The 13,966-nt window shown below is 41.4% G+C and overlaps 1 long non-coding RNA gene across 1 annotated transcript; it reads right to left on the bottom strand.

The window, feature by feature from the left end:
* Nucleotides 1-2,740: 2,740 nt before the first annotated feature.
* LOC311420568 lies at nucleotides 2,741-7,713 on the bottom strand. Its single transcript, XR_014684369.1, has 3 exons — nucleotides 7,547-7,713; nucleotides 6,008-6,163; nucleotides 2,741-4,827 (listed from the first exon to the last, which is right to left on the bottom strand). It is a non-coding gene; the product is annotated as an uncharacterized lncRNA (long non-coding RNA).
* Between the last annotated feature and the right edge of the window lie 6,253 nt (nucleotides 7,714-13,966).

The raw sequence follows: 13,966 nt of genomic DNA, 5'->3' as shown, positions 1-13,966 counted from the left end.
GGGGAACTGCTGCTGTGTGCCTGGAGCACCTCCTGCCCTCCTGTTGCACTCATCTCGGTGTCTGGCTGTCTGTAGGATTCTTTCTTTCTCAGTTCTCACTCCTCTCCCAGCTGCTACTGTGCAGCATATTTTCCCCTTTTCCATTGTGCCCTCCCAGGGAACAACCAATGTCACTCTCTGGCTCAGTCTTGGCCAGTGACGGGTCCCTTTTGGAGCCGGCTGGAGCTGGCTCTGATCTGACATGGGGCAGCTGCTGGGCTCTGCTCACAGAGGCCACTCCTGCAGTCCCCACACTGCCAAAACCTTGCGATTTGTGCCCAATACACTGATCTTTGGAATGATATCCTGGCACATTGCAGAAAGTTTGGGTCTTTAAGGATCAATTCCAACCCAAACCATTCTATGCTTCTATGATAACAGGATAATTGAAGTTCAAAGTGTTCTCTGGAAATCACCAAGTCTATTTGCCCACTCAAAGTGAGATCAATTCTGAGGTCAAACCGGGTTACTCAGGACTTTATCCATCCTGGTCTTCAAAACCTCTAAGACCACACAGCTGCTCTGGGCAATCTACTCCTATGCTTGACTGTTCTCATTATAAGGTTTATCCCTGGCTGTCTTGAAATGAATTGGCTTGATACCAGAGACTTCCTACATACCTTAGGGTGTACGAGCTTAGATCACACCTCATGTAGGAAAGGACCAACGGCTCTTTGAAGGACAGAGCTGAAATTCTGGAGGATCCTGAAAAATCAGAGGCATTATCTGGAAAACACTGCACACAATTCAATAAAGACAAATAAAGAGCTTGCATTTAGATGCACAACTGCACCATGCCAGAATAGGGAATGTCTGGCTACACAGTACAGCGGAAAAGGACTTGAGTGTCACGAGCTGAACATGCTAATGTAAAAAGATGTGAATACTGTTCTGGCTGTGTTGACAGCAGAGCCTCCAGAGGCATATGGCATCTGTTCTAGAGTGTTGCAGTTCAAGAAGGATGAATGAGGAAGCTGAGCAGTGAGAATGAGAATTATTAGAGGTAACCTGCAAAGAAAGGCTGAAGTAATTGAAGTTATTTAGTCTAGAGAAGGCTTAGGAGAAACATAATAGTCTGTAGTTACATAAAAGTTTTCTGCAAAGAGGAAGAGAATAATTTGTTCTACATGTTCATTCTGGTTAGGAGATCAGGTAATTAAATCACAGTTAGGGAAATTCAGGTTAGTTATTAAGAAAAATCTTTTAACATAAGGATAGTTAAGCACTGCTATATATTTTTCCTGGGTTTCTTATGAAGATTCCGATGCTGGAGGCTTCTAGGACAGGTTCATCTCTACAGACAGCTTTCCTGAATGCCACAGAGGTTTTCTTGGGCCAGGTAGCTGGAAGAGGTGATTTCTTCAGATGCGTTATAGCCCTATTTTCTCTGATTCTCCGATGCAGGTGAGTGAGTCTTTTTCAAAAAGTGTTTACACACTCACTGAAACTCTGTAGATCCTAGTACCATTAAAAATTGGATATTAAGTCCCTTCTGGAAAAAAAAAAAAAAAAAAAAAAAAAAAAAAAAAAAAAGTTGTATGTTCCTAAACTACACAGGTGCTATGGAGAGTGCTCTGCCTTGTTTTCATCAGCTTCCTCTCTGAGCAGCTAGATCTCTGATACCATTTTAGTAATTAAATTTTAAGGAAATGGGGTGCTTACCCCATTAAGGTTAAGAAGTCCTGCACTGTCCACTATCCTGCACCATAGGCTGCACTGTTCCTTCACACTCACTGTTCTAGACACTTCAGTCTCATCCTGCCATACCCTTGGGTGAAACCTCCTGCACAATCACGGTTTGGATGACTCCAGCCTTGCCTGGTGCATGTTCCTGACTACATCCCTAATGTGGGGGGTGAAATGTGTCAACTTTCATCAGAGTCACAACCAGCACAGCCCAACTGTCAAACAAGTATGCATATTCTGCAGAAGAGAAAAAGGATAGGAAATGTTTGTTCCCCTGTAAAATATATTTAATCTTCTTTTTCTGATGAATCTCTTCATACTCATTACCTAGTTTATCTTGGCACTGTTTGGGCAAATGACCGCCATTTTCCTATCATGAAATAATTGTTATAGCATCACCACGAGAGCCAAAGACAGAGATGAATACATCTATAATTGTGGAAGAGAAGAGAAGTAACCAAGGCAACTCATACAGCTCTGCAAAGTAATGAGGACTTTCAGTTCCCATTGCCTTTGCGTGGCAGTGGTAATAACCACGCTTTCTGGACTTGCTTTGGTGTCACACAAGATTTGATTCAACTAATTCCTTTTTCTCAGTGAGTGCCTCTCAAAAAACAGATGTAGGCCTGCACCAAACCCTCCGTGCTCAGGCTGGATCCAGACCCAGGCCTCTTACATCTTTAATCAGCTGAAAATAGACCTGACAAATGGAGCAGCAAATGTGTTTCATGTATCTTCCTTTGACTGTAAAATAAATGACCTGAGCCAGAGCTCATCACTCTTCTCTACAATTCTGCCCGAGCAACAGAACTTTATTGCTGCTCTGGCTCATGACACAGCACGTGTGGCACGTGTGGCGGCCAGGTTTTCACTAGAAATGGTGGGGTTTGGATGTGTTTGGAGGGAGATTGGTGTGCTTTTTTGTAGCTGGAGTCCCACATATGAAAAAAAGTCCAGGGCTGGCGTGGGGTCTCATCAAAGGTCCACTTCAGTAAGGCTTGGCTATGCTGCAATGATGCTTGAAGACAAGGTTCCACCCACAGCTCCATGACCAAGCCTGAGGGAGGTGCACAGTTATGTGTCTGCTTTCTGGGTTATAAAAAGGAATCTTATGATTCAGTGTGAAAAGGCTCTGAATACAGATTTATCTCTAAATCTGCCCTTATTGCTGCAGTATCCACCAACCCACAAATTCCATAAGAACTGTAGCTTGGCCACTTATTTTAAACACTGAGTTTCACAGGTTGCCTATTTCCCAGCATGCATTGATGTCAAACTTTTGATGTGAGATATCTAACGTGGAGAAGAATGGCATGTGTGAGATTTGCTTATGGTGCATTTTTCAGACTGCCATTAAACTGATCTATTGCTGGAACAAACAATAAAAAACTGATTAAAACTCAGCCCTTCATAAATTAAACATTGTTGTCTCTAGCTGGCAAGCCTGCCACTTGGCAGAAAGCAGGAACAATTGAACTTGGTGCAATGTGTATCTACAGAGTGACAGGCAGGGGCGATTTATTCCCCTTCCATACCACATTACCAAATAAAAGGTACATTGGCTAAATCAGAAAACTCCTGAACCCTGCTTGGCTAATGGCATTTGCAAAATACTTGTCCCAGGTGAGCTACTTTTCAAGATAAGCTATCAAACTGCCTATTTTATTTTATATTTTTTTATGAATATGGATATTTTAGTTAGGGTGATTTTTATGAACTGCAAATGTTCTGTTGGATGAATATTATGCTAAACCCTTGTGCCTGGTGCCCTCAGAGACATCCAGATCAGGAGTCTCTGCACTAAGCAGTGCAAGCACAGGACTAAAACAGAGCTCCTTTTTTAACATGGTTTTATTATAAGAAAAGGAAGAGCAGGGGTAGGGAAGGACTGAAAGGAGGTACGTAGATTTGTTCCTGTTCTCATAGGAATAGTGTACTGCATCCCCACCAGGAACATCACAGCTTCTGCTCTGCATTTGCATGTAGATTGAGCCTTGGGTAACATGCAAGGACTGATTTAAATACAGCCCTTTCTCTCATTTTGCTGTTCTCCCACTCCCACTCTTGCTCCTACTCCGGGAAGCACCAAGAAGAGAATGAGGTATTTTTCAAAGCTGCCTTCTGTGCTTTTTCAGGCACCCAATGGCAGCCCAGCTCAGTGGTGTTGCAATCCTGACACCACGGGAGTCAACTTTGATGTTTCTTCCAAGGGCAGTGCATAAGGTATTCCTCTGCAGTGAAGATCCCCTGGGCTTCAGTGTTACTTTCTAATTGCCAGGGGCTTGATTCCCAGCTCAGCCTCTGTACCTGAATTTTCTTACAATGCCTTTTCTTATTCACTCATCCTTCTTCCTGTAGGTTGTGCCATCAGGATTGTCTGTTATCCTGCATCTCCCTTAAACTGCTGCTTGTTTCATCCTCTGGATCCTTGTTCATTCAGTCGGAATCACTCTCCCTCCCTCTCTCCCTCTCCCTCCCTCTCTCCCTCTCCCTCCCTCTTTCAGGGGCTTTTTGGGCTTGTAATAGGCATAAAAATACAAAGGTATTGGAGTTAGCTGACAGGTGCTGCTGATGTGGTCAACTGTGAGGAAATGAATAACTACACTTGGGTCTGACCCTTGGACTCAAATATAGAAAGAGGGGAATATGATTTAAAATGTTCTTTTCCTGAACTAGACGGAGTATGAATTGTCCATAACTACCTTTCATGCAGCTGAGGGAGGACAGGATACACACTTCTGAACGCTGGCTCAGTCTCTCTATTCATCCCTCTCTTTCTTTACCTTCCTTGTCTGATGGCTGATGGATTGTATTGCTGCCCTCTATCAGCACCTGGACATCTTCAACATTTCATAAATGAACATGGGTTCAGCACTAGGCTTCTCTCCATTTTCAGGGTACAGAAAACTCTGCTTGCTCTGTGAGTGTGATGAGAAGAACAGAGATCTTGAGCAGTTCTGCAGACTGCAGATCTGATGGTGGCTTGCAAGAAGGAGCTTCTGAGTAGTTTCCAAAATTATCTGCTTCTGGATTGATGAGATCCTTTCTGACCAATATGACCAATAAAGACAGTTTTGTCTAAAGGCTTGTGAAGAATATCTTCTAGAAAAATAAAAATAAATAAATAAATAAATAATCACCAACAACCAAAAGTGCACACACACAGAAAAAAAAAAAAAAAAAAAAAAAAAAAAAAGTGCCTTGAAAGTATCTGGAAACAAATCCATCACTGAGGTACAAGTGTAATTTTCAGTGGGAGTAGCCCTGGCATCAGTGGAAAAATGGATATGGGAGTGCTCTGTTTGTTGTTGTAAGAGTTCACAGGCTTTAAACTGATAGATGTTCATTATCAGTATCTCAACCTGTTTATTCAAGCTAAAGCTTGCTAAAGCAACAATTGCTACATTTATTTTATTTTATTTTTTTCCAGCCTGTAGTGTGACATCATTAGCCACACAGACTCTATTTAGTAGAGCCCACTGCTACCCTCTCCCCAGGGTGTTTTTCCAAGAGATTCAATGGCTGGAAACTGGAGCCACAGACATTCAGCTGGATGCACTTTTAGAGAAAACTATCATAGATATCAGAGCCATCCTATCAAACCAACTGCAACCTCTCAAGTAGGTGATAAATACTGCAGTCTCACTCCTAAAATTTGAAACCTGTTAGTGTAGAATTGTGTTTTGTGTTATTTTACAGTCACAGGATCTTGTGGATCTTTTTTCCTGCTAAAGACATGTTTCATATTTCAGTGCTACCTATCTACACCCAACTCATGGCTAAGTCACCTACTTCTTCTCATGTCCCAGTCATAAAGTACAAAGTCTTTGTTGTCTAGTCCATGTGACTTTCTATGTGCAGGCAAGTACATTAAGGTGGGACAGTGGAGGAATATTGTGCGAAACTCAGCCTCCTCCAACACCACCCTAAACAGCACTCATCATAGAACTAGCACTGGTGCCTCTGCTGGACTTTTCCCCTCCTAAACTGTCTGCTGCTTCTCCAAATACAATGCATATCTGTAGAAGTGTGTTGGACCTAAAAGAAGTAGATTCCCTATTGCAACCAGACATAATATGGGAAAACACACAATTCCAGACCCAGCTGAGTGGAGCCACTCTAATGGGAATGATGGAAGAAGCCAGAAAGTAAGGTACTACAAGAAGCAGTATCTTCTCTCCAGTCACTATCCAAGGTGAAAAATTATGCCTAGTTTAAAACATTTACTCCTGTCCTGCCTGATAGCAAAGTGAACCTTAAAGGCTAAAGAAAAAATTGGTACCTCTTTATCTGTTCCTGGACTCCTCTGTGGCACTGAAGCTGGATTGCAGATGTGTCCATCAGTTTACAATTAAAGCCAAGGATTCCCAGGGTGGGCTTGACAAAGGACTTAGTGAAATGATTCTGCATGGTGGAACTAACAGCAGAGCTGAGGTGCCTAAACATAAAGAGTGAGTGAGGCAGGCTGTGGATTGCAATGGTTAGCCAAGACCTTGTTTTTATGATCTGTGAAAAGAACTGAATCTGACCATGTGGGCATGTTGAATCTGTCTCCTCACATAATGGCACAGGCAGGCTGTCGTGGAAGTCTCCCAGACTGAGAGTACCTTGCAGCCTGTGCAGAGCTCCTCTGGACACATAGCCATACTCTGTCTACCCAGGAAAGGGAACCCTGCCTCTTCCTTCTCCCATGCTCATCTCAGCATGGGATCTATGCGTTTACGTGTGGCCTGGCTCCACATCTAGGGCTGCTTGTCATTCCCTTTCCTCCTCTTGTCTGCTGTTGCACCTTCTGAGCAGAAACACACCACTTGCCCTCCCCATGACATTGTTTATGCAGAGCACTGGCAGAGATTCAGTATGGGGGTCATACGAGCAGCCACTGTCTAGCCATGGTATAAACTTACATTTGTGCTAATAAAGAGACCTTAAAATTCATGCCCTTGTGTCTTTTCCCTGCTTCTGTGCAATTTCTTTTTCAACCTTGATGCTATCTGGCTCAGTTAAATAGCTCTAGTCTAAAGGACACCTCCTCAATATTGATTCTGACTGCTTAAACTTTGTTATTTCATTCAATCTCTTGCTCAATACTGTACCACACATGGACACCCTGGGCTGCATATCTAGTCTTCAGCTATTATTGGTTTGATATTAAATGGTCTGTTTCAACATAAAACACACACAATATTCATCTTCATTTTCAGAAGCGAAAAAAAGTATATAAGGAGATGACATTTTCGATCAATTAGCTGGCTCCTCTTTCTTCTCCAAATTAACTTTCCACAAAGGACCTCTGCAGCACACAGCAAAGCAATGATGTCTTTAGGGATAGAGGGGAGCTCAGAATAGAAACCATGTCACTGAACTGTAGGCAGCCCCAGACTTGGACATCAGCAAGTGGCTGGTATCCAGAGCAGGACAAAACATAACTCATTTACAGACACAAAAAGGCACATTCCTGCACAAGAGGGCTGTTTAGCCTCTCATCTTTGAGGCTCCAGGTAGGCATAATTTGGCCATAGGTTTCATGCTGAGAAACAGGAAGGCTTTGTAGAGCTTTTCCCCTGTCACAGGCTCTTTTTTCACTGAGTCATCAGTGTGTTTTTTTTGTAGCAGTGGGTGAAAAAGCAATACTGATGGGGACAGCAGCACTGCAGAGATGCATCTGCAGCCACTTCTGTCCTCCCTCTGGGCCAAACAGTGGTGAAGATCTGGTAAAAACGACAGCTCTTGCCCAGATCTCAGGGTACAGGGGAAGGCTGTGCTGTGGTGTCCCGCTCTCCCTGTGGTTGTTACCCAAACTGTGTTGCAGTGGCACTACCTCACACGCCAAGGGCAGTGAAAGTCCTCCAAGGTGCACCACCAAGTGAAGGTCCTCATGCTCTCCTCTCCGAAGTCCTGACACTGAGCCCCAGTCCATGGGTATGCACCATCACGCAGAGCAGCCTCTGTCAGCCAAGCAGTGTAGAGCAGTCTTCGTGGAAAGATGGCTTCTGGAGCCAATTAGGTATTTGTGTTGAAACATCTCATTTTGATTGGAAGCACCTGGGTTTTATTAAGTGTTTTTTTGTTTTGTTTTGTTTTGTTTTGTTTTGTTTTTGTTTTGTTTTGTTTTGTTTTCCCCTGTTGCCTGTGCTCCAGATCTCTAGGGCAGAACAGGGCTTGTGCAAAACTTGAAACAATTAACCCAGTGTTCGGGTGCCGCCACTCTCCTGTGATTGCTGTCTTGCAGCTCTGCTCTTCATTAATTGTCCTCCCCTGTTCTGAGATAAGTGGACATGTTTAACATCTAGTTCATTAGCCTGCGCATTCCCAGATAGCTGGGTTAAAGTGCAAGCCCAATGTTCATGTTATCATAGCTTCACTGTGTGGATAGCTTTCTTCAAAGCTAGAAGACAGTCAGCTGATGCAAATTCTAAATGTCAATAAATCTGCTCTGAATCACAACCCGCATCCCCCACACACATACCCTTTGATCAGTCAGGAAGGAAAGGAACTGCTTGGCATAAACCCCTCATCCTGAAAAGTCTTTGTATGTTGCTTTGTGTCCCGGACACCTGTTTCTGCCACTCTGCAACTGCAAGTTCCTGCAGGTGATGGCAAATGTTCCAACCCTGGCCATGCTCAAACCCTACAGATGCTGCATTTAGGTCCTCTGCCCACCCCATAGACCAAGGCTTTGGGGACCTTCTGCTTCTAGAGAGACCCACCTAAGTCACATACCTGGTAACTAGAAACAGACAACACCAAGAGGCTCTTTCATCCCATCCCCAGACTGATGTCACCAAAAAAAGAAAAGAGCAATGAACAGTACATAACAAGCTATTATAATGAACTTTTAAACTAAGAAAATACTGCTGCTAAACTATGACATTTTGGATGGCACAAATATTTTCAGCCAGACTCAAGAATTTTCTAGGAAATTTCTTGTTGATTCAAACGTATTGAAATAATATTTGAGAAATCCTGCAGAGACTGAGCTCTGAAGATATCTTGAATGCAGTTTCATAACAGTGTCAGAAATTGACTGTTAAAAGCAAGGAGAGCTGAACATTTATCTTAATGCTTGAAAGCCATGCTATCAGATGGAGGAATTCAAGAAACTGAGTTGGATGGGGGAATGCTTCAGTCTTGTCCCAAACACTGAACCTCATCAGGAACATTGAGGCACACCAGAAATTAAAGAAAGCAGCTAGATGTGAATCTTAGAAAAGCTGTCATGTATGTTGGCATTCGAGCACTGCTGTTACAAGGGGAGATACAGTCATGAAGCTTGAACCTGAAACAAAGACAAAAAGGAATTATGAATCTGGTATTTCAGGCTGTGTTCTTGTCAACAAAATCTTTACCATGGATAGTGCCAAACAAAACATCATGTTAAATCTTAAATATACAGAGTGGCAATTTCAAAGCTAACATTTTAATCATGTCTTATTGCTGTGATCTGTGCATAGTCTTTTGTACCATAAGCTCAAAATGTCAGGCATCAGGACAGACCATGTGCAAATCTAAATTGTATGTATCTAGGCATTAATCAAAGCTAACTAAAGCAATATGAAATCTGCAAAAGTTCTGTGTCTCAGGATGAAGGCATTTTCCTCAATCAGTTCCTACAGAGAATGGCTACTCACTGCCTCTTTAAACATAAGAAACCGTGTCTATCAATGAAACTGAGGGAAGTATGTTAAAAATTCAGTGAAGGAGCTATTTTACCACATGCACACATACAATTTACCTGTGAACTTTGCTGCCACAGAGCATCCATGCTGAAGTCTACACTGGTTCAGAAGAGATTCAGCAAATTCTTGGAAGGAAATCCAGACTTTCAATACTACAGTGCCAGGACTTCCCTATGCCACCAAGCCCATGGCACTTGGAGAGATTTTTCCCTGGAGAACTGTTACATGATTTTCTTGTTTTCCTGTAATCTTTGGCTGTTGGCTATGGTTCCTGATAGGAGACGCAGGTAAACGAGCCTGTGGCTGACTGAGTACCACCCCTTTTATGAACTGAGCTTCCCAGACACTAGTACGTGACAGCCCAAAGAGAGAAAGAAGCTGCGCTGCTCAGTGCACTGTAAGTAAGGAGCAATTTCAATGTAATGCCTGGAACTCTGCCTGCTGCTGAAATGCATGGATATAAATTAGAGTTAACTCCCCCGGCTATCCTGGATTTACACTAAAATGAGGTGTTAAGGTGAGAGACTGCTCCTGCTTGCTTAACTCAGGTTCCCGTATTTCAACTAGATATGAACAAAAAGTGTAAAATGTTCTTAATAGCTACTAGACATACTGACTGCTTACCCTGCATATTTATTTTGCCTGCATGAATTCATTACACCAAAATTAAATATCTCTTCTAAATTATTAATATTCCTAAATGTTTATGAAAATACAGAACAAATAAACATGACAAACATTGTGATTCAGATGAAAGAGAAGATAACGATAATCCTCACATATTTGCATATGGAAAATGAAGAATTTTAAGTTAATAAGATTTATCCTTCTCTCTGACCATTTTAGTGGAATATTTTTTAAAAATCTATTAAACTTGAGATTTCCGCATAAAACAATACAAAATACTACAGGAAAAAGACATTAGAGTCAATCTATTCTTCATGCTGGTCACAAAATCAATCGCATTCATTGTTCAGAAAAATTAAAAACCTTTCTACATTTTATTAAAGTGCACATCTCAACAATATAGGGAGATAAATAATTGATACATTCCAAATACATGACCTACAAAATATTTATTGGAAAAAAATAACTCTTCTATCACCCATTTCCTTCAATAGCAGTGCTATGCTTTTATGATGTTTACAACTTTAATGTCATTTTTACAAGAAAACATACCAGCTGCTTATTATTTCATTGTGCTTAACATTATTTTATAACAAACCATCAAATCTGCTGAAGATAAAACCCATTATCTGAGGAAAACAGTTTTACGCTAACAGGTAGAGCAATTTGGTTCTCTTAGTGAGATAGTATTTCAGTATCTTCACACTGAGTAATGTATTTTTGCTGTGTTGAAGAGCCTATTGGTCCTTAAATCACCACTGGATATCTGTATAGGTTCTGTAGGAGAACTGTGTGACTCTGTGAGTTCCTTACTGTGAAATGCAAAGGTTGGGCTGGAAGATCAGAGAAGTTCTGCAGGGACAGCCCCAGCAGACACCACAGCCTGTGGGCAAAAGAGGCAGAAGGATGCTCCTGCTCCCCAGATGTTCTCTGGTTTTCTGTGTGTGACTCCTCTCACATGCAGCTTCCCACTCTCCCCAAACACACACATCAGGCCTTGAGCAGGGTGGGACAGATGAACAGCCCTGCACTGTGGACATGAAAGTCTTATTATGTACTGCTAGGAGCCCAAGCAACATATCTCACACATATCTGAGGCTCTGTCTCACAACTCTCTGCAGTCCTGCATCATTCATGCCCCACAACAGCTAGCCTAATGTTTATTTTCCTTTAGTTTTCTCCACTAACTAGCCTCTAATTCCTCTGTTGGGCAGACATGCCAGCTCTCCTGGAATCTGCAGCAACACTGCCCAGACTTTATCCCCATGCACAGTACCTATCAAGGTTATTACATGGTCTTCATGCAGGATTCTTCCTCCTCCTGCTGCTTTCTCTGTGGTTGAGGGGAAACTGATGTGACAGACTTAACAGCTTTTCAAGTTGATATGCTCTTCTTAGCACATCTATACCACCACGCTTCATTATGTTACACACATTTATCCTTCCACCATCCCTTGGCCTGAGGCATTGCTGTTGCTGACGGTTGATGGTGGGAAAGCAGACCACAGAGAAATCATGGTATCCAGAAGAACATGGGCCTGAATAATTTGGCCAGGTAATTACTTATCTGAGGTCCTCCAAGTTATAACATTTCCTCGGTAATGGTCTTCACATAATTTTGTCAATATTAGTTTCTTAAGAGATCAAAAGGATTGGAAGGAATTTCCAGTCCCTGAGCCAAGCCCCTGGCTTTTGGAAGGTTGCCATTTCTCTTCTGGTTAGGAATTTCTTGTTTGCTAAACTACTCATACTCATGACCAATTTGTTCACAATTGCTTTTATGTTTGTTCTGTTTAAAATTTCCAGCATTAAGGAACATGTTTGAGAAAGCAAAGCTAAACTTATAATTTGCTATGTCTCCGAAGGCTTTAATAACAGCAAATTTTAGACTCCTACATGTGCTTATTAAAGAGCTAAATCATGGACTGTAAGAAGCCATGGCATGTTTATTGAATGTAACAGACAATTTTTAAGTGATTAATGGCTTAGCTAAGTTTACTATGTTGAAGTGAGTTTTGAGGAACAGGGAATAATGTTCTGGCATCAGAAAATGCAGGAACGATGCAAATATCAGTCAGAGTTGGACCTCTTGAAAAAGGTACTGAGGGCAAAGAGGCAAAGTTTCTCCCGTGTTTCAAACAAAATGAGAACAGGGAAAGATCTGTAGCTGTGATAATGGAGAAGTAGAAATGAGATTAAGAGCAGGTTCAGGTAATATGCAAAATGCAAAATATGAAAAAAAAAAAAAAAAAAAAAAAAAAAAAAACAAGTATTTGGTGTTCAAATCATGTAGAAATTGCTCACCGTGGGCTGGCTGAGGCTAACAAAGTCATGGGTGTGAGAAGAAGTCACAATTAGACTGAGAGTAGATATAGAGAGTAACTGAGATAATCAAGTCCAGAGAAGGGTATTCAGTAATCCAGCATATTGGAAAGACTTAGCATGCTAAACAGCACTTCTTGTAGCAAATGTAATCAGTAGATTTAGTAGGTTTCGAGTTACTGGGTATGACTGCAGTATAACAAGTGTAGTACCTATATCTGAAACAGAAAGAAAGTGCCTCTGGCTTGTTATTGTGACCTGGGTGTTAATAAAAACTGTACAATAAAGGTTGAATGAAAAATATCAAAAACGGGGAAGTGAATGGCAAATGAAATTACATGTATCATGATATACCACAGGTAAATTGTACCAGAATAACTCAATGCAGTTTTCTGATAAGAAAACTGTTTCTTTAGGTGAAGGAATTAAGGATGCCTCTCCAGACATATTACTGGGTGTGGAAGCAAACTTTCTTCTGCGGTAGCAAGATGTGACACATTCACCTTTCTAAGTCAAAATGGACAGCTTTTACTTCACGTGTTCAAGGCTCCAAATAAAAGTAGACTGAGGCTGAGTTTAGAACTTTGTAGATCAAACACCTTCAGGTTCAGAAGGGTCACATTAATTCATTGCCTTCATTACAGTAAGATTATTTTTTTTCAATCCCAGATAAATAAGCAAATAATTAAAATGGTTTTTCTATTCAGAGAATTGTTTGATACACAAAAGGCTCTTAACTTCCTAAATGGCACAAATCCCTACCAACAATGAGAATCTCCCTTTTTTTTCTGCAGTGACTTTGAAAATATTTGCCAAGAACCTGGTAAAACAGCCTATATACACAGGCTTTAGCCAAATTAATTTATTATTTGTATCCCTTATTATTTGGCTAGTATAAAACAAGCTACTATATGCAGCAACAGGGAATCGGGATGCCTTGGGTAACAAAATGCAAGGATGACACCAGCACACTGAGCACTTAGTGCAGAGGTACTCAGACATACAGGCCCCGGATTGCAGGGTCACATCAGCATATCTTCAGCATGTTCCCCACAACCTGTGGCTCCTGGAGCCCTTATATCCTTTACCACTGTATCTGTATGTTCACAGTGCACCAGAAATGCGCAAACAGAGACAGGGGACATGCTTTAGAAAAAACAGTCACTGCTTCTCTGCACTGTGCAGAGAAACACATACAGTTCTCAGTGAAGCTGGATGCAGGAAAACACAACTATTTGGAAGAGAGCTGTGCGTGGAAGCACAGTGGCCAGCCTAACACTTATAGCTGTGTAACAGAAAATCTGCTTATGGATAATAGATTTGATGTTTATAAAGTCGGTTTTAGAAACGCAGCCAAAACAATAGATAGGGTTAAAATGAAATATTTAAGATATTTTTTTTTAACTGCTTTGTAACTTAATTTAGGCAAAATAAAATTTTGGAGTCTTGAAATTTCATGAACAATAGTAATTTAACTTTTATACCAGTTTTTAGTATAGTTTTCCCTGTGCGTTGTACCTCAACTTGGGGTTGATTTAAAGCAGACCTTTAGAAAGGAGACACACATTTTAGTTTTAAAGGCTCCCATTGATCCACCACATGCTTCAGTGAGT

This window comes from Aythya ferina, assembly GCF_964211825.1.
Source record: "Aythya ferina genome assembly, chromosome: 17".
Classification (NCBI taxonomy): domain Eukaryota; kingdom Metazoa; phylum Chordata; class Aves; order Anseriformes; family Anatidae; genus Aythya; species Aythya ferina.
Note: the sequence above shows the minus strand (reverse complement) of the source record. Positions and strands in the feature narration are given on the sequence as shown.